Source organism: Malaclemys terrapin, chromosome 7 (assembly GCF_027887155.1).
Source record: "Malaclemys terrapin pileata isolate rMalTer1 chromosome 7, rMalTer1.hap1, whole genome shotgun sequence".
Classification (NCBI taxonomy): domain Eukaryota; kingdom Metazoa; phylum Chordata; order Testudines; family Emydidae; genus Malaclemys; species Malaclemys terrapin.
This window is the reverse complement of record NC_071511.1, coordinates 55,563,767-55,590,101: the sequence shown is the minus strand read 5'-3', so window position 1 is coordinate 55,590,101 and position 26,335 is coordinate 55,563,767. Positions and strand designations below refer to the sequence as shown.

The window sequence follows — 26,335 nt, the reverse complement described above, 5'->3', positions numbered from 1 at the left end:
TTAATCTAGATCTATTAAGAGATTTACTTGGGAGGATGGGGTTTTGCTCCCTTTTGTTTAATTTACTAGGATTGGATTAGCTACAAACAAGGCCACTAACCCCAAACATATTTACCTTGCTGGTGCTTCTGTGCTGATTAAATAAGGACTCTGAAGTTGCAGGCTGGGCCTGCATGCAGAGTTAGCTGCTGTGATGGACTCAGAACTGTCATTACCCTTTAACGAAACATCCCCACAACTGTGCTGTTGCACAGCAATGAGCCAAAACATGTCAGGTGTACTGTTGCAGTAATATTTTTATAAAGATAGTCTTTGCTTGTGTTGGAGGGTTGCAGAGGCCAGTAATATCCTCTTTCCCTGCACTCACTGCTGTCAGCTGGAATTCTCAGTTTTAAAGCTCAGTATTGGTAGCCAGAGAGAGGGGTATAGATAAGGGTTAAACTGGTTTCATCTCCAGAATGAACACACCTCCTCTGTAGTTCTCAGTGATTCTCCCAAATCATTGTTTCAGTGATTAGAGAAGGGGTTTTGTTTTGGAGTACCAAGCCTGTGAGGGGATTGAGGTTTACCTTCCTTTTCCCCAATGTTACCCTAATGTACCGTACAGCACTGAGATCCTGCTTCAGCCCTCACTGCAATAATTAAAATACCTGGCTTATCAAAACTCTCTCTATAGAGGCTATAGGTCATTTGAAGGTAGCAGAGAAGGCCTATCTTGTAGATCTGAGCTTTCCAAGTCTGTCTACTCTGCAGGCTTCTACTGGCATAGGTATGTCTGTCAGAAGTGTGAAGAGGTGTGGTTCCTGACTGATGCTATGCCAGCAAAAGCTACTAGTGTAGCAGGCACAATTATATTGGCAAAACGTGATTTTACTAGTGTAGTCCGTTCTGCTCATGGTCCATGATTTTATGAGACGTAGGTATAGTTACATCTATGACAGGTATAGCAATTGCTTGCAATATCTTTGGGAAATCTTACTGTATTAAGTTTATGTATTATTGTGGCCAGGGTCTATGAAAGAGTTGACCACACCACCTCCAAGAATAATTAACAGTATGGTGTGATGAGACAAATTCATTCAGGTTGTAACACCTTCAGAGAAGTTCCACCACCTGGAGACACTCAGATGTATGAGTTCAAACTGGATTCTCCAGGGACTGACCGACAAAGAAAGGGCTTTTGGATAAATGGCCTGAGTTTAAACTGACTCAGGGCCTTTTTTCTGATCTAGTGAATTGACAGGACCTTCTGTCCCAGGGGGCCCAGTCCTTCCTGGGAAGGGTTGGAAGGACATTGGCTTACTGAGACCCCGTAAGACTGCTGGGTGACCTCTAGTAAGCTCTTAGCCTGTGTAAAAAAAACTTTTATTATTTTTATGTTTTCTCTGTAATGCTTTCACCTTAAGAATAAATGTGCTTGCTTATAAAGAGCTGTGTGATAACTCATAGCTGCTGGCAATTACAGCTGTTCATAGCCTTCAGAGAGAAGGCAAAGAACAGATGCAGGAATATTTAGGCAGTCTGGTTTGCCACTAATATCAAAGTGTAGACAGGGAACTATGCAGCCTGAGAAAAATCCCAGTCAGAAAGGGGAGAGAGACAGGTCTCTATCCAAGAGAGATGGGGTGACTGAGGAGCTGGGAGCCTACAGTTGGTGCCCTCAAGGGACCATGGAGAGGGAATACAGGTGCAGTTGCACTGAACTGTGATAGCATCCACACTAGTATATCTGTACTGGTAAACTAGTCCTATTGTAGACATAGTGTAGAGTATTACAGAGGGCCCTCCACCCTGTTTTCCTGTAACTTGTCATAGTCTTTGTGACTGTGGAATTTGTCAGAAGAGGTGGCCTCTGAAGTGAGGTAGACAAGGTGGTGATTGTGGTGGTAGCAACACACACCATGTTTTTCCCAGGCTTTAGTTTCAGAGCCCTAAAAGGGGGGAGCACCCCATTCCTTGTAGTGAAGGTATGTGGGAATGTGCCTTTACTGTGCTAGAGCCTGCAGTCTGGGTAGGCAGAACTAATTGCTTCTCCACAGCCCAGGAACTCCCAGGGCAAGTATCCCTTGAACATCCTGGTATTTACCTGATGCCAAGATCCTGATGTCTAAAGCAGGATAAGGCAGATGGAAAGGTAGTTTAGTGTACAATCCACCCAAGGATGCTAAATGGTGGTGACGCTGCTGACCTAAATGCCTCTTTACTTCCAGTAAGTATGGGACAACGCAAGTGACAGTTTGGGGAAAGGGGCTTTCTTTCCAGCATGCCTCTTTTTTGAGAAGGATATAGTCTTTGGAGAGCAGGCTGGGAATTGTAGTTCCAGCACTGAACATGAAGTTAGAATCATAGAATCATAGAATATCAGAGTTGGAAGGGACCTCAAGAGGTCATCTAGTCCAACCCCCTGCTCAAAGCAGGACCAATTCCCAGCTAAATCATCCCAGCCAGGGCTTTGTCAAGCCGGGCCTTAAAAACCTCCAAGGAAGGAGACTCCACCACCTCCCTAGGTAACGCATTCCAGTGTTTCACCACCCTCCTAGTGAAATAGTTTTTCCTGATATCCAACCTGGACCTCCCCCACTGCAACTTGAGACCATTGCTCCTTGTTCTGTCATCTGCCACCACTGAGAACAGCCGAGCGCCATCCTCTTTGGAACCCCCCTTCAGGTAGTTGAAGGCTGCTATCAAATCCCCCCTCATTCTTCTCTTCTGGAGACTAAACAATCCCAGTTCCCTCAGCCTCTCCTCATAAGTCATGTGCTCCAGACCCCTAATCATTTTTGTTGCCCTCCGCTGGACTCTTTCCAATTTTTCCACATCCTTCTTGTAGTGTGGGGCCCAAAACTGGACACAGTATTCCAGATGAGGCCTCACCAATGTTGAATAAAGGGGAACGATCACGTCCCTCGATCTGCTGGCAATGCCCCTACTTATACAGCCCAAAATGCCGTTAGCCTTCTTGGCAACAAGAGCACACTGTTGACTCATATCCAGCTTCTCGTCCACTGTGACCCCTAGGTCCTTTTCTGCAGAACTGCTACCTAGCCATTCGGTCCCTAGTCTGTAGCAGTGCATGGGATTCTTCCGTCCTAAGTGCAGGACTCTGCACTTGTCCTTGTTGAACCTCATCAGGTTTTTTTCGGCCCAATCTTCTAATTTGTCTAGGTCCCTCTGTATCCGATCCCTACCCTCTAGTGTATCTACCACGTCTCCTAGTTTAGTGTCATCTGCAAACTTGCTGAGAGTGCAGTCCACACCATCCTCCAGATCATTAATAAAGATATTAAACAAAACCGGCCCCAGGACCGACCCTTGGGGCACTCCGCTTGAAACCGGCTGCCAACTAGACATGGAGCCATTGATCACTACCCGTTGAGCCCGATGATCTAGCCAGCTTTCTATCCACCTTACAGTCCATTCATCCAGCCCATACTTCTTTAACTTGGCGGCAAGAAAGTTGGTCATTATGACAGGTACACAATAACATTAAAGGCTTTCTCTAATCTTCCTCGAGTGAATAAAATTAAAGAGATCGTTAACGAGTATTCAGCAAACCTGTATCTGTATAAATCTGTAGGCTTGGGGGAAGTGTTCCCAAGAGTTTAAAGAGAACTAACAAATGAAATCTTGGCTCTTCTGAAAATCATTCTTAAATAGTGTGGAGCCAGGAAAGGTTCACAGTGAATTTGCTGACTTCCATGCCATTAATGCAGTGGTGAGAGATTTTAACATAATTTTTTTGCATACAATAACTTGGAGGGAAGTAATTCATTGACAGTCACTGGAGATGGGAGCAGTGTCTTGAAGCTAAAGATTGAAACGTGTTTAGTTAGGTGTAAAGGAATGTCTCTCTCTTAATGAGCAGCAAAGAGTCCTGTGGCACCTTATAGACTAACAGACGTATTGGAGCATGAGCTTTCGTGGGTGAATACCCACTTTGTCGGATTCATGTGACATTCACCCACGAGAGCTCATGCTCCAATACGTCTGTTAGTTTATAAGGTGCCACAGGACTCTTTGCTGCTTTTACAGATCCAGACTAACACGGCTACCCCTCTGATACTCTCTCTTAATGGTTTTATTGCCTCTACTTAACTTTCAAAGTAAAACAACACTGCTTAGTGGTGATGGCGTATTAGTGAAAACACTTGGAGCACAATGGCAGAAAACATAGTGTTCACTTTTAGCTGTGGAACACGTTTTTTAAAAAGGTTCAGGATATCCTCTTAACTTATATTTATTCCTTTTGAGGGATTTATTCCTTGAGTGCATTCTGAAATTCTGAAAATAGTCTGGTCCTAATATATTACCTAAACTTTTCCTCATTTAGCTTCAGTGAGACAGTGGAAAAGAATCCCAGCAGAGGTGGTCAAGGTGCCATCACTGCACTTTCTCATGATCAACTTAGATACAAGATGTTGGTATGTGTAGAAGAGGGAGACATCCTGCAAAGTGCAGGAATCAGAGCAGGTGACCCAAACAGTCTAACTGGCCCTAGTGTCTCTCGCTCTAGCACTGTACATAGCTGTTGGAAAAACCTTGAAAGATGCTGTCTGCAGCTAACAGAGAGTGCATCATCTAAATCAGTCAGGCTTGGGCCTCCTGTGATGTTTGCTTTAACATCCTTCCATAATGTTCCCTGATTTCTCTGCATTCTTCTATTTTCGCTTCATTGTAAGATTTTGGTGTCTCATTACTGAAGTGTTAGTTCTGTGCTCTCTATCACTAGCTGTTAAATTAACCTCTGGAGAGCTATGCCAATGTGTCGTCCTGTCTGAAACCCCCTTGCCCTGATGCGCTGCCTATCAAAGAATAAAACTTTAAGCATATACAGAGCTTTACATCTACTCATAACCATCCTTTCCTCTAGCACATTCTGCTCCCCCCCCTGCATTGCTCTAGACTCTTATTTCTAAGACCATTCTATCATGGACCTGTTTAATAAGGCTCAGAGTTTAGTGAAACACGGTTAGATTTAATGAATGCACAACCTGTTCATGTGCTGATTCCCCCCCCCACACACACACACACTTGTTTCTCCCTTTTGGTGCACAAGGAATTGATCCTTTTACCATGTTTATTATTTATTCCCGTACTCAAATTCCTATAGTAGGGCCTCAGTATGTTTGACTGGAGGCTTGTTGGTCATATGTCATATGGAAAATTTGTTTTTTTTTTATGAGATTTGTTCATCGAATAGATATTGGTTTGGGTGAAGTTGTAAGCTACAGTGTGGCAACAGGAGTAATTTTCCACTGGTGAATAAATTTCCCTAGGTTAGCACTTCTCACCTTGAGAGCTTCATATCTGTAGGCAGCATAAACACATGACCGCTTCAAAAGACAAACTCCCCCAGCAACATATCAATGTGTACTGGGGTGTCAGGCGCTGCTGTCTGTGTGGGCTCCATTCCTCCCGTCCCTACCCCTCCCTCGCTCCTTATCTGATTGATGTGGCTTTTCATGCTGTCATTCTCCCTGGCACTACATTTTTCGTTTTCCTCTTCCGGATTCTCTCCCCGTTGAAACAAAAGGCGAACTCGTTTCCAGTGGTGCAGCACCAGGCTGTGCTGTCTCAGAGGGGCTGGGGGATTCTCTGCATCTCGTTCTGTGTCGGAACCAACGGGGAGCTTTAGTGGCTTCGCAAGCAATGCTTTGAACCACCGCCAGATCGCCTCAGCTGCTGTGCGAGCAGAGTTCAAAGCCCTCTTGTGAGTAGATACGCAGTATGTGTAAAAGGACAAGCAATTTAATCTGTGATTTCCTACCCCACAGGAGTGACTGATGACTGCTTCATGTAGGGTGACCAGACAGCAAGTGTGAAAAATCGGGACAGGGGTGAGTGCGGGGTAATAGGAGCCTATATAAGAAAAAGACCCAAAAATCATGACTGTCCCTATAAAATCGGAACATCTGGTCACCCTAGCTTCATGCCAGACTTCTCTCTGCCTCCCACTGGACACCACTATCCCTACTTTATTTCTGGGATTTCAGAGAATAAGGTGGAAGCTTTTCAGATAGGAGCTGTGAAATGAGGTGAAAAAAACTGTGCTGCTGGACCCTCTATTATATAGGACCCTGCTTAGCTCACCTGTGGCTGCAGACAGCCTTCCTTGCAAGCTGATTACTCTCTGTCCGGTGCTCACCATGCTCAGCAGTGAAGCTCTTGCTTTCAGTGTAGATTTATTTACATTTTTTCTCTGTGTGTAAAATTCCAGTGTCCTCATGTTCACAAACTGATTTGAGAGGTTTTGGCAACTCCAAGGGAAAAGAAAAGAGCCACTGCTACAAATGACTGTTCAGCCATCCACCGGCTGTGCAGCCCAGCTGCCTTTTCAGGAAGGGCCAGCTTGCTTCTTTCATGTCTTTGTGAAGACTTGCTCTGGGACTTGTGCTTTTCCTCACTTCCCCTTTTTCTTGGGTGTGTTTCCTTGGCTTGCTGGCTGTCAGAGTTATCAGACCAAGCTTCCTGGACACCTTGGAGAGATCCCACTTCACTTTGAAACACGCTTTTTAAAGGTAGGGAGTTGGAAAGCATTTGTAGTGTTTCACATCGATTGTCATTTATACTCTGGCAGGTACAAGGGAGCTTGTCTCTAGCTTGCTTTTGTGCACTGTCATTTGACTGTTTATTTAGCAAATCTTCATCTGCAAGAGCCATGCTGCAGGAGAAGGGATGAGAGGCTGCAGTATAGTAACTGTATTAGGTGATTTGGCTTGTCATGGCCATTAAGACTCTTTGTTATCTCTCTCCCCTCCTCCTCCTCTCTGCCCCTCGCTGATAGGTTGTTGCTTTGTCTTGGCTTGCTACTGGGTTAAATTTAGGTTCTAAAATGTGCTGGATAAAAGGAGGAATCTGATTGATTGCCCAGTGTGGAGTTCAGATATTTTCTTGGTGGCTCACGGTGCATCGGAACAGCACAGGGATCCTAGTATAACTGCATGTCTTGTCCTATTAAACTCACTTATATTACAAGTAAACACACTCTTGACCCTTATCAGTCAGTCACTTTAGTCCTGGGTAAGCAGACTGCTCTGGGGAGGAACACGTTGCAGCGAAATCAGTAACTGGTGAAGTCATTTTAAAGACCAGAGAAATTAGAGATGGAAAATTTGAAGATCAGGTTAGATCTTGTCGATCCCCCAAGGGCCAGGGCAGTATTGTTCTCTACATTGTTTTCTAGAGCTTTGTTATACAGCTGTTTAAATCTTCATTTTCATGTCAGGAGCAAAACCAGAGGCTTTAAAAGTAATGTTTGGTAACTTGAAAGCTTCAAAAGAGAGATTCATATAAATGTATATGAAGAACAGAGAATAAAATTAGTGAAAGCAAAGCCTTGAGTAACTTTGTATCACAGATTCTTCAGTGTTGGTTTTCTGGGGAGAAAGGTCTAAACTGCTCTCCTGGAGGATTTCTCCCCCATCACGGAACTCCATAATGCAGCTACCATCCTGCTGGTCGAGGGACATTAGATGGAACTTAATTCCAAGACCATTAACAATATTCTTTAATCAACCAGTGAAGTTCCTGTTGAACATACAGTGCTGACACCACCCGATGGGCCAAGTGCACACCTTCTGCGTCACAGCCCACCGCTAACCTAGGGAAATGTAGGTGAAGGGTGAGGAGAGGGTGGAATATGCCAGGGCTATTCAGTGCATGTCTGCTGCTGGAATACAGTAGAGCAGCACAAGACATCTGAGCTGTGAATCTGATGTGTCTTTGGATAGTGAGCAGCAGTGCTTGCTGTGCTGGAGTTCTTTCCCTGCATTGCCACAGGAGGAATACTCATACTTTGCCTTTCTATAATCCCTTAAATCCAAAGATCTCAAAGCGATTAATGAGGCATGTATTGTTGCCATTCCCATTTTACACATGAAGAAACTGAGGCACAGAGTGTGACCAGCCTGTCAAAAGTCACATTGTGACAGAGCCAGGAATCTTGCTTCCCATTTCCCTGCTGCAATCCTTAGACAACACTCTAAAAGGCTTATCTGTTTTCATTATTTGGAAGCAGTGGCTATAAAAATAAAAATGATCATTCTGCTCTCCATCATTTTACGATCTCCGGAGCACACAGTCTGCCCGTCTTATGTGGATTCTCAACAGTGTAAAGAAGCAAAATCCTACACAGAGCTAGAGTCATTAGCCCCATTACTATCCCTAACACCGAAACAACCATTTTACAAGCCCAGTAGCATGTCTCAGGTTGTGTATGGCAGGCTTTTCAGGTGTTGCAGCCATGCGTCTCCAAACACAGATGAGGTCTGTTCACATGACCTCACGCTCTGTCAGGTAGTATTGCTTCAGGGTGTGTAGATGTGATTAGCTACTCACCCCCACCCCACACACCTGGGCCTCTTGGAAGTTCTCTTCTTCAAGTAATGCCATAGGCAGTGGAACTAGGGGTGCTACTGCACCCCTTGACTTGAAGTGGTTTCCATTATATCCAGGGTTTACAGTTTGGACAATGGCTCTCAGCACCCCCACTGTACAAATTGTTCCAGCACTCCTGGCGTGTGACCTCTGCAGCTGTACTAAAATAGGGTGGAAAGAACAGGAGTACTTGTGGCACCTTAGAGCCTAGCAAATTTATTTGAGCATAAGCAAAAGTCTCTAAGATGCCACAAGCACTCCTGTTCTTTTTGCTGATACAGACTAACACGGCTGCTACTCTGAAACCTAAAATAGGGTGGGTATTTCAGTGTCTGTCATGTTGCAGGGTGCTTGTTCCTGGCAATGTTTCATAAGGGAGTATCCCTGTGCCCATAAGACTTTAGGTCTGTTTGAAAGCTGGCAAAGTCGATTGCCCTCAGATGGGAGACTGGTATGTATGGAATATCCCCTACAGACTGGGACAGTTATCTTGTCCCATTCAGCCCCCTTAAGCATGCTGGCTCCTGCACCTTATTGTTCCAGAGTCTGCTAAAGCACACACAGGCTGTCTCCTCTCTGCTGGCAGCTGCCGTGCAGGCAGGATGAGTGACTGTGAAGCTCCTTCCCAAACATCCAGTTCTATACCAGCTTGGGAATGTGCCGCATCCTGTCCTGCCTGTGGAGAGGGGGGATGGGGAGAGCATCCCTGATGCTGATTCCAAATAGGGTGCCAGGGATCCCAGAGCTGCAATTCCTCTTGCTCATTCATGCGAATCATCTGCAAAACATGCAGGGTTGGGGGGAGAGATAAGAAGCAAAGTCTATGAACTAAGCCTGTTCACATACATAGGATGAGCCCAGGCATGAGGTGAAAGGAAGGCGCAGAGCTCTTGCTTATCTAATACTCCCTCAGGGCAGTACCAAACTCTCTGTAGAGCAAGCAAGCCAGGTGCAGGGCTGGCAGAGAGAGACCCCGCATTGTTCTATGTGAATACGGCTGGTACTGGAATGTTTCATTGTGAATCTGAAGCCATATTTAATGCAAAATATTCCTCCAAGGGATTTGTTTTCATTGCTAACCATTTCAGAAGTCACATTCAAGCCAGCACCGTGCCTTCTCCTAAACAAAAGACAGTAAGGTTTGGGGTTAATTCACAGCAGAAAGGGTGCACTTGTCTTTCACTCCATTACATGTGTTGGGGTGATGTAAAGTCCCTGCTCTGTAAAACAGCAAACTGGGTTGGGAGAAGGGGAAGACAAAAGGAAGACATTAACCTCTTCATTTGCTTTGTGTTCCTGTTTGGGGGAGGTTTTTATGTGGCAGTCCCTGGTCCTTAATGGCCATTGAATGATACCAGTGGGAGCTTTGGGGAGTAGGAAGCCTTTTTACATTGAAAATTAAAATACCAGTTTTATCATGTGGTGGCCACACATGTAACCCCAGAGGGAATGGGGAGAGAGAGCATCTTGCATAGGTCACTAGTGTCCCCCTCTGGCCTACATACACAGCATCTCTGATGGGAGCTCCAGAGGGAGGTGGAAGTGATTAGGCACAACATGGGATCTCTTACTGGGGGATTGGTCTGGATCTCTTGGTTCATTTCACTCACGTTGAATTGGTTGATTGAAATTAGCCTGGTGCTTAGTTTTGGCTCCTCAAGTTGCGATGCATGGAAGAGATAAGGGGTATTTTTCTGTAAGAGATAGGAGGCCAAAAATAGCATCTTCCTTTGTTGCTATTTTGTGCCTTTGCAAAGTCCTGTGTAGTTTTGTATATGTGGGGTTTTAGTCAAAGAAAATGCCCCCACCCCCAAATAAATGCCATTCCCAGCAGTTTAACCTCCATAGCCCCATACTAGAGTGGTACATGAGTGTCTGCAGCTCTCCCTCCCCCCTAATGATGGGTGCAGTACAAGAACTGAGATAGGTGCAATGGAAGGAAAATAAATTCTCTCATCCATGGGGTTGTTATAAGCAAGTGTGTAAAGCTAGAATTGTTTTTCTAATTGGAAACTACTGAGGGATTTTCCACCTTGTAACTGTCTCAAATTTCATAATCCAGAATGTTTACAACAGAGCAGACAGCAATAAAAATCTTTTACCAGTGTACGGAAGTGTGTGAGTTGCCCTCAGTTAGAAAATAGTTCACATTAATATAGCTCTTTCCGTCTGAGTGCCATGCAGACATCATTTTTCATAGCACCCCAGTGTAGACGTGTCCCTACTTTACAGATGGGGTAACTCAGGGGTGAAAGTAAGTCCAGTGACTTACCAGTACGCCTGGGCCAGTTCTGGCCCCCGGAAGGAGCAGGGCCTAGGGCGGAAGGGGCGTGGCTGAGGGAGTCAGAGCCAGCCCCAGTCCACCCTGTAAGGTAAGTGCCCCCCCCCACCGGGGTAGCAGCAGCAGCCCGGGGCTCTGGGGGCTATTTAAAGGGCCCGGGGCTCCCCTGTTTCTACCGTCCCGGCCCTGTAAATAGCCGCGGGAGCCCTGGGGAAGCGGCGGGGCTCCAGCGGCTATTTAAAGGACCAGGGCAGCAGAGGCAGCTGGAGCCCCTAGCCCTTTAAATAGCCCCTGGAGCCCCCCGCTACCCCTGGGCTCTGGGGGCTATTTATAATTTATAATAATGGAGATATCCCATCTCCTAGAACTGTAAGGGACCTTGAAAGGTCATCGAGTCCAGCCCCCTGCCTTCACTAGCAGGACCAAGTACTGATTTTGCCCCAGATCCCCAAGTGGCCCCCTCAAGGATTGAACTCAAAACCCTGGGTTTAGCAGGCCAATGCTCAAACCACTGAGCTATCCCTCCCCCCATTAAAGGGCCTGCGGATCCCCTGCTTCTGTAGAAGCAGCGGGAGTCCCAGACTTTTTAAATAGCCCCCAGAGCCCTGCAGCCCTACCCCAGGGCTCCAGCAGTGGGGCTCTGGTAGCAATTTAAAGGGCCTGGGGCTCCAGCCCCTTTAAATTGCCCCCTGGGGAAGCTGGGCCACCCCGGTACGGCAAACTGGCTCTTGCCGGTATGTCGTACCGGGGCGTACTGGCTTACTTTCACCTCTGGGGTAACTGCAGCACAGGAAGTTCATGTGTCTTGCACAAAGTTGAGCCACACAGTCTATAACAAAACTGAAGCTAGAACCAGAAGTCCTAATTCTCACCCCACTCCCTCACATTATCATAGCCGACGTGAGTAGTGAATCTGTGACCTTGCCTCTAATGCTTGTGGACTGGGGACCAAACATGGAGCGAAGACCCAAATATCTCATTCTGCTTCTATCTCTTTGATGCTGTTGCTCTTCCCTCATCCCTTCCCCTGAGTGTTCAAGGAGACATGGAGGCCAGTAGCACTGAAAGGGCTTTTCTCATTACATGCATTTCCAGAAGTTGGCCTTCCTTACTGGCTTCTTTCTCCACTCAAGATTAATCATTTCTGTACTCAGGAGAACTTACTGTCCGATAACCTCTGAGGAACAGGAGAAGATTGAGGCCCCAGGGTGTGTGCGGGAATGTGTCAGAAAAGGGCCCCTGCATTAACTACACTGGCAATGTGAGTGAGAGCAGCATCTTTTTGGATAGCCCTTACGCACACCCCTTGGCTTTGCTCAGATAGTTATCAGTTACTGCTAGTAAAAGGCTGCCCACCGGAGCAGAAGGAATCAAGGGGATTGAAACCAGAGGGCTGCATTGGTTGATTTCCTGGAGCTGAAATTAGAGATATTTGTCAAGCTGATGGCCCAGTGTGGCTGAAGGGAAGGTGCACCTTGTCATGGCACTGAGGTGTACCTTTCAACTTATGTGTTTGGCTGTGTCCCCCTCCTTCTCCATTTTGAGCAGGATTCTGAAGGTGGAATGCACAGGTTCTTTCAGAGCTTGACAGGCTCGCTCGAGTGAAGAGCTGGGGCTGAGATGCATTTGCCTGTGACATTTTGTATGGTCGCTCTGGATAAGCTGGAATGGAAGGTGCAGGCACAAGAGAGGTGAAGTGCAGTCAAGAGGCAGCGCAACAGCGAGGCTGAGTGGTGACAGGTATAGCAGATTGGGAATGTATTGTTTGAATAAAGGTCACCAGCTTGCATCAACCAGCCCCACCTCAGTAGTGTTGAAGGACAGCTTGGTGCTCCGAGGTGGGGTTGGAGTGCAGTCTGTGAACTCTTCATGTGATTCTGAAAACGCTGGTCACAGCTCCATAGTTAAGTTTGAGTTTTGCACTTAAAGTAGGGACTCGGTCTCTTTGTTATGTATGAAAAACACAACCTGTCTTCTCCAGAATGAACGCCAAAGTAATAGTGTGAGAATTTAAAAGTCATTTTTTGCCTTGAATAACCTCAGTAACAGAATAACAGACTCTTCAGACTTCTCTTGTAGCTAAAAATTGTGTAATTCTTGGGCACTGGCTGCACCGAGCAAGGTATAGAAATGCAAGTAGGTCACCCAAACAGCCTTAATTCTGCCCTGTGCAGTGACACCATGAGGGGAAAAAGAAAAAATATCCTCTTCTTTTTAACCTGAGTTTAATCTAATCTGGGACTACAGGCACTGAGATACATTAACCAAAATCGGACAGTTATTGTCTGACATCACTGTAGAGCAAAGTTAAAATTATGTGGGTGCCCTAACAGTGTATTTTTGTACTTTCTTCAGAGTAGCCAGTGTACAGCAGTACCGGATTTACCATGGTGCCGGGCCCATGGTCGAAAGGGCCCCCCCCGCTCTTCTCTGCCCCCCACTCTCTCCTGTGGGGTCAGAAGCTTGATGCTGCCGGCTGCTGGGGCTCTGTGGCAGGCTCTGCCGGCAGCCAAGCTCCTCCCCCACCTCTTTCCCCAGCATGCTATGTCCGTCCCCCCCGTCCCCCCCCCCCCCCCGCCGATCAGCTGCTTTCCGGCAGGAGGGGGGAGGAGGAGCGGAGCTGCAGCATGCATGCCACTCCAGGGAGGAGGAGGAGAAGAGGTGGGGGCAAGGCCTTGGGGAAGGGGCTAGAATTGGGGCATACCCCCTCCAGCACCTTGCGTGAGCACCTCCACAACCCCAGCCCACACCTACAGCCCTCTGCCCACCCTGACCCCTGCACCCTCCTCATACACCTCCAGCCCCCTCTGACCCCTGCACCCCCTCACATACCCCTGCAACCCCGCCCTGACCCCTGCACTCCCCACACCTCCCCAGTCCCCTGCCCTGACTCCTGCATCCCCCCTCACACCTCCCCAGCCCCCAGCACCCCCCTCTCACGCCCCCAGCCCTGACCCCTGCAACCCCCACACCTCCCCAGCCCTGACTCCTCACGCCCCCCCCAGCCCCTGCCCTGACTCCTGCACCCCCTCACACACACACAGCCCCCTGCCCTGACTCCTGCACCCCTCCACATCCCCACCCCGATCCTGAGAACCAAACAGGAGCTGCCCCAGGTAAGTGCTCTACACCCCAACCTCCTGCCCCAACCCTGAGCCCCCGTCCTCGCTCCTGGCCAGAGTCCGCACCCCAACATTTTTTTTACAATATTTGGAAAGATCATTAAGTGGTCCGTCGAGACCCTCCGTGATTTTCAAGTGGTCTGTGGGAAAATAAGTTAGACTACAAGAACAATCAAGGTACCTCACTTTATTTTCATTTACTTCCTATTACTTAAAGGAGGAGGATGAAGAAAAAAAGAATGAAACATGGGGGCGGGGGGAGATACGAGAGAATGTTCTTTTTCTTGGCTGGATCCCAAGGAGGAGCCCCAAAAATGAAGCTGAGCCCAGGGCTGGGGGAGCCCACTAACTCTAAATCCACCACTGGCTGTCACGTCACCTGGGCTGGGGATACTGTCAGGGCCAGTGTAACCACTAGGCAAACTAGGCAGCTGCCAAGATTTGGGGGCGCTAAAAAGCGGAGCCCCAATTTTTTTTTTTTTTTTTTACGCTACAGTGGAGTCACATCTTATGTGGGGGTTAGGTTCTAAAGTCACCGCATAAGAGGAAAATCATGTATAGTGAAAATTACTATGAAGTACAGTACACACTAGAACGGGGTCCTCAACCTACGGCATGCATGACAAAGGTGGCACGCAAGACGATTTTTTTTTTTTTTTTTAATGGCAGGCTGCGGGTCCTGGCCACCGCTGAGCCTGCTGCCAACCTGGGGTTCCGTTCACTGAGCCGGCAGCGGGCTGAGCAGGGCCAGCAGTGGGCCGGCTCCTGCCAGCCGGGGTCCCAGCCGCCAGCCCCGCTCAGCCTGCTGGGGTCCCAGCCAGCTCCGCTCAGCCTCCTGCCGGCCTGGGTGAACGGTCTGGGGTTCCGTTCACCCAGGGTTCTGTCCGCCAGTCTGGAGTTTCGTTCACCCAGGCCAGCAGGAGGCTGAACGGAGCCAGCGGCTGGGACAGGCTGAGGTCCCAGCCGCTGGCCCTGCTCAGCCCGCTGCTGGTCTGGGGTTCCAGCTGCCGGCCCCTTGCCAGTCGGGGTCCCAGCCGCTCAGCCTCGTGCTGGCTTGGGGTTCCATTCACCCAGGCCGCCAGGAGGCTGAGTGGATCCGGCGGCCAGGACCCCAGCTGGCAGCAGGCTGAGCGGGGCGGGCAGCTGGGACCCCGGCTGGCAGGAGCCGGCAGATGGAACCCTAGAACGGCAGCGGGCTGAGGAGCTCAGCCCACAGGCAGTCTGGGGTCCCGGACGCCGGCCCTGCTCAGCCTGCTGACGATCTGGGGTTCCAGCTGCCGGCCCCTTGCCAGCCAGGGTCTTGGCCACCGGCCCCCCTCAGCCTCCTGCCAGCCTGGGTGAACAGCAGGAGGCTGAGCGGAGTCGCTGGCTGGGACCCCAGCTGGCAGCTGAGTGAACAGAACCCCAGGCCGGCAGCAGGCTCAGCGGTGGCTGGGACCCACAACCTGCCATTAAAAAAAAAAAAAAATCAGCTCTGGCATGCATGCCATAGGTTGAGGACCCCTGTTCTAGTGTATACTGTGTGTACTGTAGTTTATGGTAATTTTCACTATATGCAATTTTCCTCTTACGCGCTGACCTTAGAACGTAACCCCCGCGTAAGATGTGACTCCACTGTATTCATTTTTGAAAATTTATAATAAGCGATGCTCGGGGCTGGGGGTGCAAGGTAGGAGTTTTGCCTAGGGTGCAAAATATCCTTGCACCGGCCCTGGATACTGTGTCAGCTGATCCCCACAGTCTCCAACTTACCTGGGCAGTACAGCAGACACGGCCCTACCCATTAGCTCCTCTCCACTTCCTAGCCCACCCACCACTTGCCCCCCCCCCCACCTTAAGGCTTAGCCCTCTTTTAAAAATTATTGCTTGCCCCTCTCCCCCCGTCAGGCTTTTCTGGCACCCCTGTTGCCAAGTATCCAGTTTTAGACTGGAAACTCCAGTAGAAAAGGGGACCTGAGTGTCCGGTTAGCAGTGCTGACTGGAAACTAAATGTCCAGTTATAGGAGTAACCACATTTAGCCTCCGCTCCTCCCACTCCCAACACCCACCCCAGAGGGCTGGAAGAGAATCTGTCCTGCTGCTGTGGGAGGAGGGACAGCTCAGTGCAGAGAGAGACAAAGAGAATGGGCTAGAACCAGGTAGGTACCCGCTCTATGTGGGCAGGTGCGGGGGGGGGGGATCCTGTTTACCCCCTCCCCAGTCCTGCAGCGCTTGCAGTTTACCCCTGACCCCTCCCTTGCTCCAGAGACCAACCCTAGCTCCTGCCCCACTGTGCTTTTACCCCCGGCCCCTTTTACAATCATTCCCCAGGTGGGCCCACAAATATGTTTGGCGCCGGGCCCACAAAAAGTTAATCCGACCCTGGTTCAATGATTTTTAGCTATATGGCAAGTTTGAAGAGTCTGTATATGCTGTTACTGAAATAATTTCCATACCTTTAATATGTTTGGATTTCTTTTAAGTTTTAACCTTGACTCTGAAATTCCTGGATTTGTAACACTTGTATTTAGGATATTTTCATCATTCCAATAGCATATTTTAATTAAATAGCTGATATTTAACCATAACTCCAACTCAACATAGTTTTTGCCTGGGATCTATAAAATGTGGCTGTGATACCACTCAATGATTAATTGATTCTCTCGCCATAGGAAATGCGCTACCATTGGGCTGGCAGTGAGCATTGGGAGACCATAGTTAGGCAGTTTCTTTGCATGTGTGCACTCTTTTTGACTTATTTCTCATTCCCCAAATGCTGCTTCTCTGGCAAGAGACGCTGATGAACACAGATGCTAGAGCAGGGAGAATAACGGATGTTTTTGATTCACTGGGAATTTCAAAAAAGAAAAGTTCATTTCAGGCGGGACTGTCTTTTTGTTCTGTGTTTGTACAGCACTGAGCCCCAGGGGTTCCTTGGCCATGACTGGAGTTCGTAGGAACTATGATAACTAAATAATAATAATAATAATTAATAATGATAATAATGTGTTGGATCAAAAACGCAAAACTTAATTGAAATTAATTGACTTTTTTTGAGAATTTCTATAGGAACAAAAAGAAGAACAGGAGTACTTGTGGCACCTTAGAGACTAACAAATTTATTAGAGCATAAGCTTTCGTGGACTACAGCCCACTTCTTCGGATGCATATAGAATGGAACATATAATGAGGAGATATATATACACACATATCTCCTCATTATATGTTCCATTCTATATGCATCCGAAGAAGTGGGCTGTAGTCCACGAAAGCTTATGCTCTAATAAATTTGTTAGTCTCTAAGGTGCCACAAGTACTCCTGTTCTTCTTTTTGCGGATACAGACTAACACGGCTGTTACTCTGAAACTTGTCTATAGGAACAGTTTGGTGAAATTGACACAAATTCAGCAAATGTTTTGGTTTAGCCAAATCTGCATTTTTCACCCAAAAAAAGTTTTGGTTGAAAAATTTCACCCAGCTCTACTAGACATACCCCTTTGGGCTGTGAATGTGCCAGGTACACAAGCCAAGCCGCACAGACTCTGGTCAATACTTGGATGGGAAGCCACCCCGCAAGCTCCATCTAGGCAACTGCAGGAGTTGGTGATTTTTAACAGGCTTCACGTTTCCTTCCCGAGTCAGTACTGAATACAGTGGCCCTGAAAGGTGATAGGGGAACTGCTGCTGGAAACAGTGTTTCAGATGAGATGTTAAACAGTCTAGGCCAGGGGTTGGCAACCCTTCAGAAGTGGTGTGCCGAGTCTTATTTATTCAGTCTAATTTAAGGTTTCGCATGCCAGTAATAAATTTTAACATTTTTAGAAGGTCTCTTTTTATAAGTCTATAATATATAACTAAACTATTGTTGTATGTAAAGTAAATAAGGTTTTTAAAATGTTTAAGAAGCTTCATTTAAAATTAAATTAAAATGCAGATCCTCCCCCTGGACCGGTGGCCAGGACCCGGGCAGTGTGAGTGCCACTGAAAATCAGCTTGTGTGCCGCCTTCGGCACACGTGCCATAGGTTGCCTACCCCTGGTCTAGGCGTTCACCCGTCTTGTGCTGATTAATGAACCTGTGATGTGATTATTTATTTATTTATTTTATAAAGAAGAGGGCATCTAGCACTATAGTCCTGGGTAAATTCCGTCTCTTGTAACGGTGTTCTGCCTCCCTGAGTAGTTGCTCCTAGCTTACCTCTGTGCTTTGCTTCCCCTCTCTCACTTCTTGTTGCTCCCTTCATCTCCTCCCACTCTCCCCTTTGCACCTTTTTTTTGTGCTCCTCCTTTGCTTAGAACAGTCTCTGTTATTCTCTGCCAAACCCTCTGTCTCCTTCCAGCAACTGTTCCCACTTTGTTTTCCTGACCAATAATCACTCGGTATGCTCCTTTCTCATTACTGTTGTTCCAGATCTTGTCTCTTATCTACGACTGTAAGTGTTTCAGGGCAGGGAGCACTTCTGACTTGGTTTTGTAGAGCATTGTGTACATTTTAAGCACTGTATACATGATTAGTAGTAAATTCTTCTTACAGTTTTATTTGAGTGCAGTGTTCTTCACTAAACTGTCATGTACTGTTGTCTGTGTGCTGTTAAACAGCTGCCATGTTTCATCCTAAGGGAATTGCTACATGAGTAAAATTAGTACCGGTATTATAGCACCTGCCAGCCTCTAGGTTGCTAGTATAGACAGGGTTCAGGGGTATTCACAGTGGTAAAAACACATGGACCCAAATACCGTTGCTCCTCTGGTGGTGACAGTTGCTGTTTCTAGTGTAGACAAGGCCCTAGCGGTGAATGTAGAGATTTCTCTGTGTATGACTGTTCTTTATAGTGTACAAAATGCTTTGGAATTCTTTAAAGTGAAAGATACAATGTAAACATAAGAGTCCGTTGTTATTAAGATATTTGTGCAGAATGAACTCCCATCTTCTACACTCTGGAATACGTCTCTTCTTTGAAAAAATTCAAGGAAGAGCATGAGACCCACTATACTGGTGTAATCACTCTACAGTAGCTGCTTGGATATCAGGATTCAAATGGTGGGTGCAGTTGTCAGCTCGTATGTGTTTTACATGCTGAAGAAAACAAAGTCTAGAATTACACCAATTGGTTCCATTCTCTAGCGGGTCTTGGAGTTTTGTCTTCCTCAATAAGGCTGAAATCTGCCTCCCTGTCTGTGGAGGGATTCTGTTTTCCAGCTTCTCCGACCCTCCCCAATCCAGAGTCGAGTGCAGGGCAATTTAAATAATTTGATTTACATCAGGTTGAGGCTTTTTAAAATTAATTTGAAAATGTGTGTTATTGCCGTTTGATTAAATTTATAATAAACTAAGCCGTAAATACTGTGTTTTTTGTGGTTTAGTTAAGCCACTGCTAGCAGGGTATCTTACTTGAATTTACAAAACTACCATAGGCAAAAAAACAAATACTGAAAATTAAGGAACCTGGGAACATTTAAGCAGGTATGTAAGTGTACTCATATGAATAGCCCCATTGACTTCAAAGTTAAAATTAAGCATATGTTTAATTGCTTTCAACATCACAGGCTACAATTGTACTTTTATTAAGAACTTTTTTTCTTAGTGGCATAAAATCTTCCAAATAAAATTGCTTCAGAATTAACAGTAAAAATTATTTAGGCTGTTTGTCCTTTAACCAAGTGTATTAGGAAATGCAAAGGCTGATGGAGGAACAAAGCCTGGTCACAGTATCAAAGCTGCTTGACTTGTGGAAGGTTTCAGAGCGATAGCTGTGTTAGTCTGTATCCGCAAAAAGAACGAGGAGTACTTGTGGCACCTTAGAGATTAACAAATATAGTATGGGCTATTGAGAGTTTTGTGATTCAGTTTTTGTTGTTCTCATAGTAATGACATTAATGAGGCCCTGGACTTGTCTTTTTAGCATAGGGCAGCATTTTAAATGTGAAATTTCACAGTAGAAAAAACATCTGTAGGTGAAATCAAAAATTCTACTTGCTGTTCGTTAGTTAATTAAAGAAACAAGGACAAAACACCCACTTGGGCAATTAAAGTCTGTAAAATGTGAAGAAAATGAAGAGCTAGCAACATGTAATTACAAAATCAATTTTAAATAAAAATCATTATTTAAATTTAAAATCCATCACTTTTATTTATTGTTTTTAAATCATGATTTTTATCTACCCTTGGTTAAGTAGTGTCTAAGCACAGGACCTTTCTGTGTGGTGGGCGTTCATTCGTAAAAGGGGGGTGTTGGATTTTTTGTAGGGAGTAGGAGTAAAGCTGGTGGTAAGGCAAACCTTGTACTGTGGGAGCAACTGTGTGTTTGCCTGCATTGCTGTGATATTTTTTTTAATGATTATGAGTGCAGATGGTTTGAAAGATGAAATAATTCCACCCACATAGAGGAAGACAAATTTAACAATAGCTTCCAGCTCTCTATTACCCATATGCCTGGTCTTCCAGCAGGCGCATTCGCACTGTCTCTCATGCCTCTTCCCCAAGCTGCTATGCTGTCCTCCTCCAGATCCTTCCTCACTTCTCACTTCTGCCATGCTGCCTGTGAAAAACGGGCAGCTGATACCAGGGGTGCCATTTGCTAAGGGGCAAGGAGGAGGTATTTGCCCCCCCCAACTTTGGTTTGTCCCCCACTGGCTTTTCATAAGTCTGTATGCTTTGCTCCCTCCTCCCCCTCCCCCCCGCCAACTTTGCAGGATCTAGTATAATCACATATGCTAACAGTTTTGCACCCACCCCAACATGTTTCTGAAATAATGCCCCTAACTGATACAGGCAAGACAGCAGATTACTGATGACATTCAGTGTCTCTCATCTGTTTATATCTTTAAAGAATCCAAACTCCCCTCACGCCTGCAGATTGCTTGCCTGACTAAGTCCGTGTAACTCACCTTCCTGTCACCATAACTGTGGTCATCCTCACCCCTTCCCTTCCCTTCCTTGTAACACCCGCTTACTGCATTTTGTCTTAATTTGGAGTGTAAGCTGTTTGCAACCGGGCTGTGTCTTGCTATACATCCATCACCATCAGGGTATTGTCACCCAGTGAAACCAGTGCAGACTCCAGACCATACCCAGGCTTAAAGCAATCTGGAATCAATGATATCTGAGTACTCCAGGTGTTACCAAAATTGCTTTGCTATTCCTTTTCAGTAACCTTCCCCCAAAGAGGAAGGTTAAAGGTAGGATGATACTTTGTGAGAGTCTCAGCATCAAGAGATGGTGTCTGATCCCTTGAGTAGGGACCAAGTGCTTTTCCTTGAGAGATGCTAGAACTCTGGCTCACCTTTCCCACTGCAAGGGGTGGATTGGATAGTCCTCTCCAGGAACGCAACTGATGTGTCCCTGATGGTCTGTTGCAGCCATATGTTAGAATTTAGTTATGTCTTTCTCTATCACCCTTCCTCCTGCATATACTGAGATTGCCCACTGCAGAACATCTCCACTTCCACAGAGGCAGGGAATGTCTTCCTTTCTCTGTGCAGCCCGGGGCTCTTGTGTTAGCTCTTCCAGCTGCCGAAATAAAGACACCAGGCTCTGAAACTTGGTGTTTGTCATGTGTTAAAACAAACAGCCAGAGAGACAGGATATTTTGTCCGCTCCCAAATGTGTGTATTTCTTTGGATAATATGAAGAGCTATCCTGCGATAGCGAAACCTGCCAAAGAATGTGCATTTTGTGTATCAAATCCCAATGCATTATTTAACGGGGTTTGGGACATAAGCAAATGGATTGGGGCTTGAAATTGCTGCTTGATTTAGCAATGACTAATGATACTGGCTCCACGCCACTTTTCAAGTTTGATCAATTACACTGCATCCCTTTGTGTCCCAGACACCTCTATAGCTGGGCCCAGACTGATCCCCTTCATAACTAGGCCTTGGACTGTCCTCCAAGTGCAAGGTCCCCCTTGTAGCTCAGACCTGGGTTGATTCATTCCCCTGAGCTGTCCCCCACCTGCCTGCCCCCTAGACCCGTATGGGGTAGATATTGTTGGGGAGTTGACCAAGGGAGTGGCCATAGAACCCTAACATCTTTCCACAGATGGGGCTTCCAGGGTGGCCACCCTTCTTCCCTTAGGAGAGACCTTGGAAAGCACATGTACATCCCATGGAATGGCAGCTGGGGTTGCTTGGGCTCAGGATGTGGTTCCTTTTATATTTCAGGTTATATTTAACAGTGCCCCAAAGGGATCGGGGAGCTGTGTGCTTAGCTGGAGGTCTGTCCATCGAGAACCGAATGGTAGGACTAACATTCCTTTAACTGTGTGCTTTGTCTGCTGGAAGCTTTCCATTCATGCGAGCCAGCCCTGGCAGGCGGGAAGGAGCCTTGGTACACAGCCATGCAACTTGTTCTTTTGCAAACCTAAGCAATTGTGGCTCCCTTGTAATTGCAAGGTTTAAACCACAAGGACAGGTAAGCATGGAGGCCTCTCTGGTGGTTTTCACCCTCTGCTGGAGCTTTCTTCCTCTGCTATCTCACGGGAGATTTCAGTGCGACAGTTCTTACCCTGATATTACTGATTCCTACTGTTGTATGCACCGAGATGTTCAAGATGGGAAAGACATATTAGATCCTGGAGTCCCTCTGTCAGGGTCGGTGCAAGGCACAGCCCCTCAGCAGGGATGTATAAGAGACAGAACACAATCTAGGCTTGATCTTGGTGGTTAAAGACAGGATTTTAAGAGGAAATACTCAAAGCAAAGGGAAAAGCTGTAAGACGTTTGGACTGGTCTCATGGCTATTTAGAGCCAAACTTTTGAAAATGGTCCTGATTTTGGATGCTCCAGCGGGTGTTGCGATTGAGACACCTCGGGTCTGATGAGCTCCCGTATTTGGTGCTTGCTGCATCTCCCTGCCTGGTTAGGTTATCTGTCAGAGGCTGGTTGCAGAGAGAGATGTTTGTTCTTTTCACCAGTCTTCTGTCTGAGTGGTGGCAGAGAGGCGTGTTAGGGAATGGAGGGTAGATCCTTGTCCATATCTAGTGCTGAAGGCACAGCAGCTATTTCCTGTGCTCGTGTCCAAACCAGAGGGATTTTACATGGTAAAGAATTTGGGTTGATGGCTAGTGTACTGGGAACCTGTGCTTAATGTGGAAATATCCCAAGTTTGGGGGGACCTGACTCATCATTCAGGTGGGGCAGGGAGCATCATTCACTGCTCTGTCTTTGTGTGGGGAACAAGGAGCCAGTGCATTTTTCCTCCTCCCCACCACTCCAAGCAGTTGGTGTGGGGTCTGAGAGTGTGAGGAAGGGCAGAGGAGAGAAGGGAAGCTAATACCAGAATAAAGGGATAAAGCCTTTGGAATGGGCTAATATCCTGAAGTGAGAGCTCTGGCAAGTATGAGGTGAGGAAGTGAAGGTTCCACTTGGATACCTGTGACTCCTAAGCTGTGAGGAAAATCCCACTTCTTTCTAACTTCAGGGCTTGGTCAGCCACCGAGCAGTTACGTCACTTCAGCTGCTGAGAGCACTGACCTTTCCATGCACTTGCTTTGCCAGGACACACACACACTCTCCTTTTCATTCCAGCCAGTGTGTGTAGCTGGCAAGCTGCCTCTTTGCATTCCTTTCACTGGGGTAGGTAGCACTCAAAATTGCTGAATGCTGCAGTATCTGATTTTTGTTTGTAAAGGTTTCTTTTGTTTTCTGATTTGTGCATCTGGGATGCCAGGTGGGGACAGACTGCCTTCCCCTCCCAGCTCGTGCGACACAGGTAGGGGCTTGTGCTGACAGCCAAGCCCAGTGGCACATCAGTGCATACAACAGTCTGAAATTCCTGGGCCTAGGAAGATGAGTCAGGTCCACTCTAGGTGTAGCAAAAAGAACAGGAGTACTTGTGGCACCTTAGAGACTAACAAATTTATTAGTTTTGTAGATTAGATTAGATTAGGTGTAGCGACACCATAGAGGCAATCAGTGTAGCAGGTTGGTGGGGGCTGGGTTGACAGCTGGCCTGGCTGAAGGTGCTTATCAGGAAGGTTTTTCACAACTGGGAGGATGGCATTGGAGTGCTTGTCAGTGGGGTTAAGCCAGGAGGAGTGTGTGGCTTGGATCAGGGTGCCAGTCATGGGAATGGGAGGTCAGAAGGGTGTGCTGGAAGGAGCTGCTGACAGCCGGGGCCCCCGGGAATCATGGGGTCCTGTGCAGCCGCACCCCTGGCAGATAGCTCGGAGCTGCCCTGCTGCAGCTTAGCGAGCATCTCAGAGATCTGGCAGCGTGACTTTGAGCTCCAGGCTACTGCTCAGTTCCCTTCAGTTCTGCACTGGGCGGAGTTAATGCAGGCTGTGCTAATGCAGAGGGTGTGAAGTTACACACCTGTCTGAAGAGAAGTAATTGCTATCTCCTCTTCCAGCCCTTCTCCTCATGTTTCAGGCTGATGCCTTAGGGCTTGTCGGCCAGCTGGCAGATTTCCCACTTACCCTGGATCCCTGCCAGAAGAGGCCTATCTCCTCAGGGTGACTCACCCAGGCAGATCACAAAACTGGTTTGACTTTGTCTCAGCGTCTGTCAGGGCAGCAACTGCTGATGCTTCTTGCCGGAGCTGATCTCCTGCTTGAGCTCTCCATTCTTTGGGCCTTGTCTATCCAAGACTTTGGCGCTAGCTGGCAATGAGTGTCAGTTATGGCTCCACCCTCACCCCCACAATGAGCTGTGTTTGAACACATAGCATACAGAGGCCACACCAGGCTCATTACCTGTCCCACAAAGAGTAATCAGCCTCCTGCCTACCCAAGGGCTGACTGCCCATTCTGCAGTTGGAGCTAAACATGCCCTGTCTACACTAGTGACCAGACGCTGCACAGCCACAGGAGAGGGGGAGCCATGCATGGTTGGTAACCATTGTCAGGTAGTTCCAGATCCTAGTGCTGATACAGCTGTAGAGGAGTGGAGAGGCAGGGGTGTCTGACAGTTTTGCTCCACTATGGAGTTGACAAGCAAGGTACTTTTGTTTTGTTTTTATCCTGATGGCACCAAGAATTTGGAATTTCTACTTTAAAAAAATGCTGCTTCTTACAAAGGAAACGCGGTGTTTCCTGGGAGATGGTGTATTAAGGTGGAATGGAATAGACGAGAAAATCAATTAGATTCCTTCTGTAACTACTGTATAAACCAGTTTGTGCTGTCTTTGGTGTCCAGAGCAGCTCTTGTTGCATAGGAAGTATAGGGAGGAGAGCATGGAACTGGAGTCATTTGTGGCAAAGGAGAGGAGCCTGCCATTGTGGAGTCTAGAAATCCATTAGATGGTGATTAATGGGGGAGGGAGGAGAATGTTGCACCAGAAAATTTGTTTCCTAGGGCAGTGAGCCTTCTGCAGTGCAGTCAGAAGGTGGGTCCTCTACATGACAGGAGTTCTTGCTGATATTATCAGACTTTCAATACTTCCCCTGTCCCTGGACACACTGTGAATCCCAGATGGGTTCCAGTTTCTGTGCACCTCAATGTGGAGATCGACCTTCTCTGTTTCTGATCACTGGTTCAGAGTCACGGCTTAGGAACATGTACTGGTCTTGAACGCTTTTGGACTGATCCCACAAAATAATTTCCAGTCCTTTGCAGATGGTTGCGTAGCAGATCTAAAACCACATCATTCTGATTACTATCTTGCTGTTATACTACTACAGTAGCAATATGATTTTAGTACTTCTTATTTCACAAACAGCTGAAATTCAACATTAATGCTGTGTGTCACTATGGAATTGAGAATCTTAGCTTCAAAGTGGTACAAAGCATTTGGTTTAGCCTTGGTGATAGCTGACCTTAAAATTGTTACTGGCGCATTCATCTAGCAGCGCTTCTGTGGCAGGACTGAACACAGTGAGGCTGGGACCTTGGACTAATGTAATTTTTAGTCCTGGCTGCACATTCTGACCTCCTGCTTCCATACCTTTTGAGATCAAGCGGTCTTGGCAAACTTACATCCAGATTGGAACAGACCCTGACTTCTCCATGAACTTGATATTTCTGAAGTGTTAGATCCTCATGAGTTTGACCCACCACACAGGTAATTTCTTCTCCCGTAAGAAGGAACTGTTTAATTCCTCCTCCTGGAAATCAGCCTGGGCTTTGCGGTTTGGGTAGGGATGGCGGCTAGATGCCTCCCTCACCATTTCTGATGTAATTTTTGTTGTGGGGTTTTTTTTTTTTCTTAACTAAACCAGCTGAAGCAGTCCCCAAAGAGCTCAGTGCAGGGTGTGCCAGCTGGCATGCCCTCTGGCTGGTAGGCCTTGTTAGAGAGATCAGAGCTGACAGATTCTTGAGCAGCGATTTGATACAGGCCTCTTTTTAATTTGTTTTTTTGCGCTCACCCATGTAACAAATGGGGGCTTGTTTGGGAGCGTCGCTGGACCATTGAATGGAGTCATTGTTATCCAAACACTCACATGATTCAGAAGTCCCCAGTACAGGGGGTATCCTTCCCTCGTGCCCCTCAGCTGGGCACTGCAGGTGCAGCAGGCTAGCTTAAATCCCAGGTCACCCCAACTTTAAAAAGAACAATCCAGTTGTCTTGCAGTTCTCCTTTTGAGAAGTGTAACCAGAAGACTGAAGGTGCAGTGCTGTGCTGTAGAGACACACGGTT

General features: G+C 47.0%; 1 protein-coding gene across 5 annotated transcripts in view; it reads left to right on the top strand.

Annotated features, from left to right (window-relative positions):
* Positions 1-26,335, top strand: part of NDST2 (N-deacetylase and N-sulfotransferase 2) — a 245,676-nt gene that overhangs the window by 182,340 nt on the left and 37,001 nt on the right. Inside the window, exon 1 of one of the 5 annotated variants that reach the window (XM_054034854.1) lies at positions 5,566-5,710. The exons of the other annotated variants lie outside the window; for them this stretch is intronic. The gene's annotated coding sequence lies outside the window, so the exon portion shown is untranslated. Of the gene's footprint in view, positions 1-5,565; positions 5,711-26,335 lie in introns of those variants that run through there. 5 annotated transcript variants of the gene reach the window in all.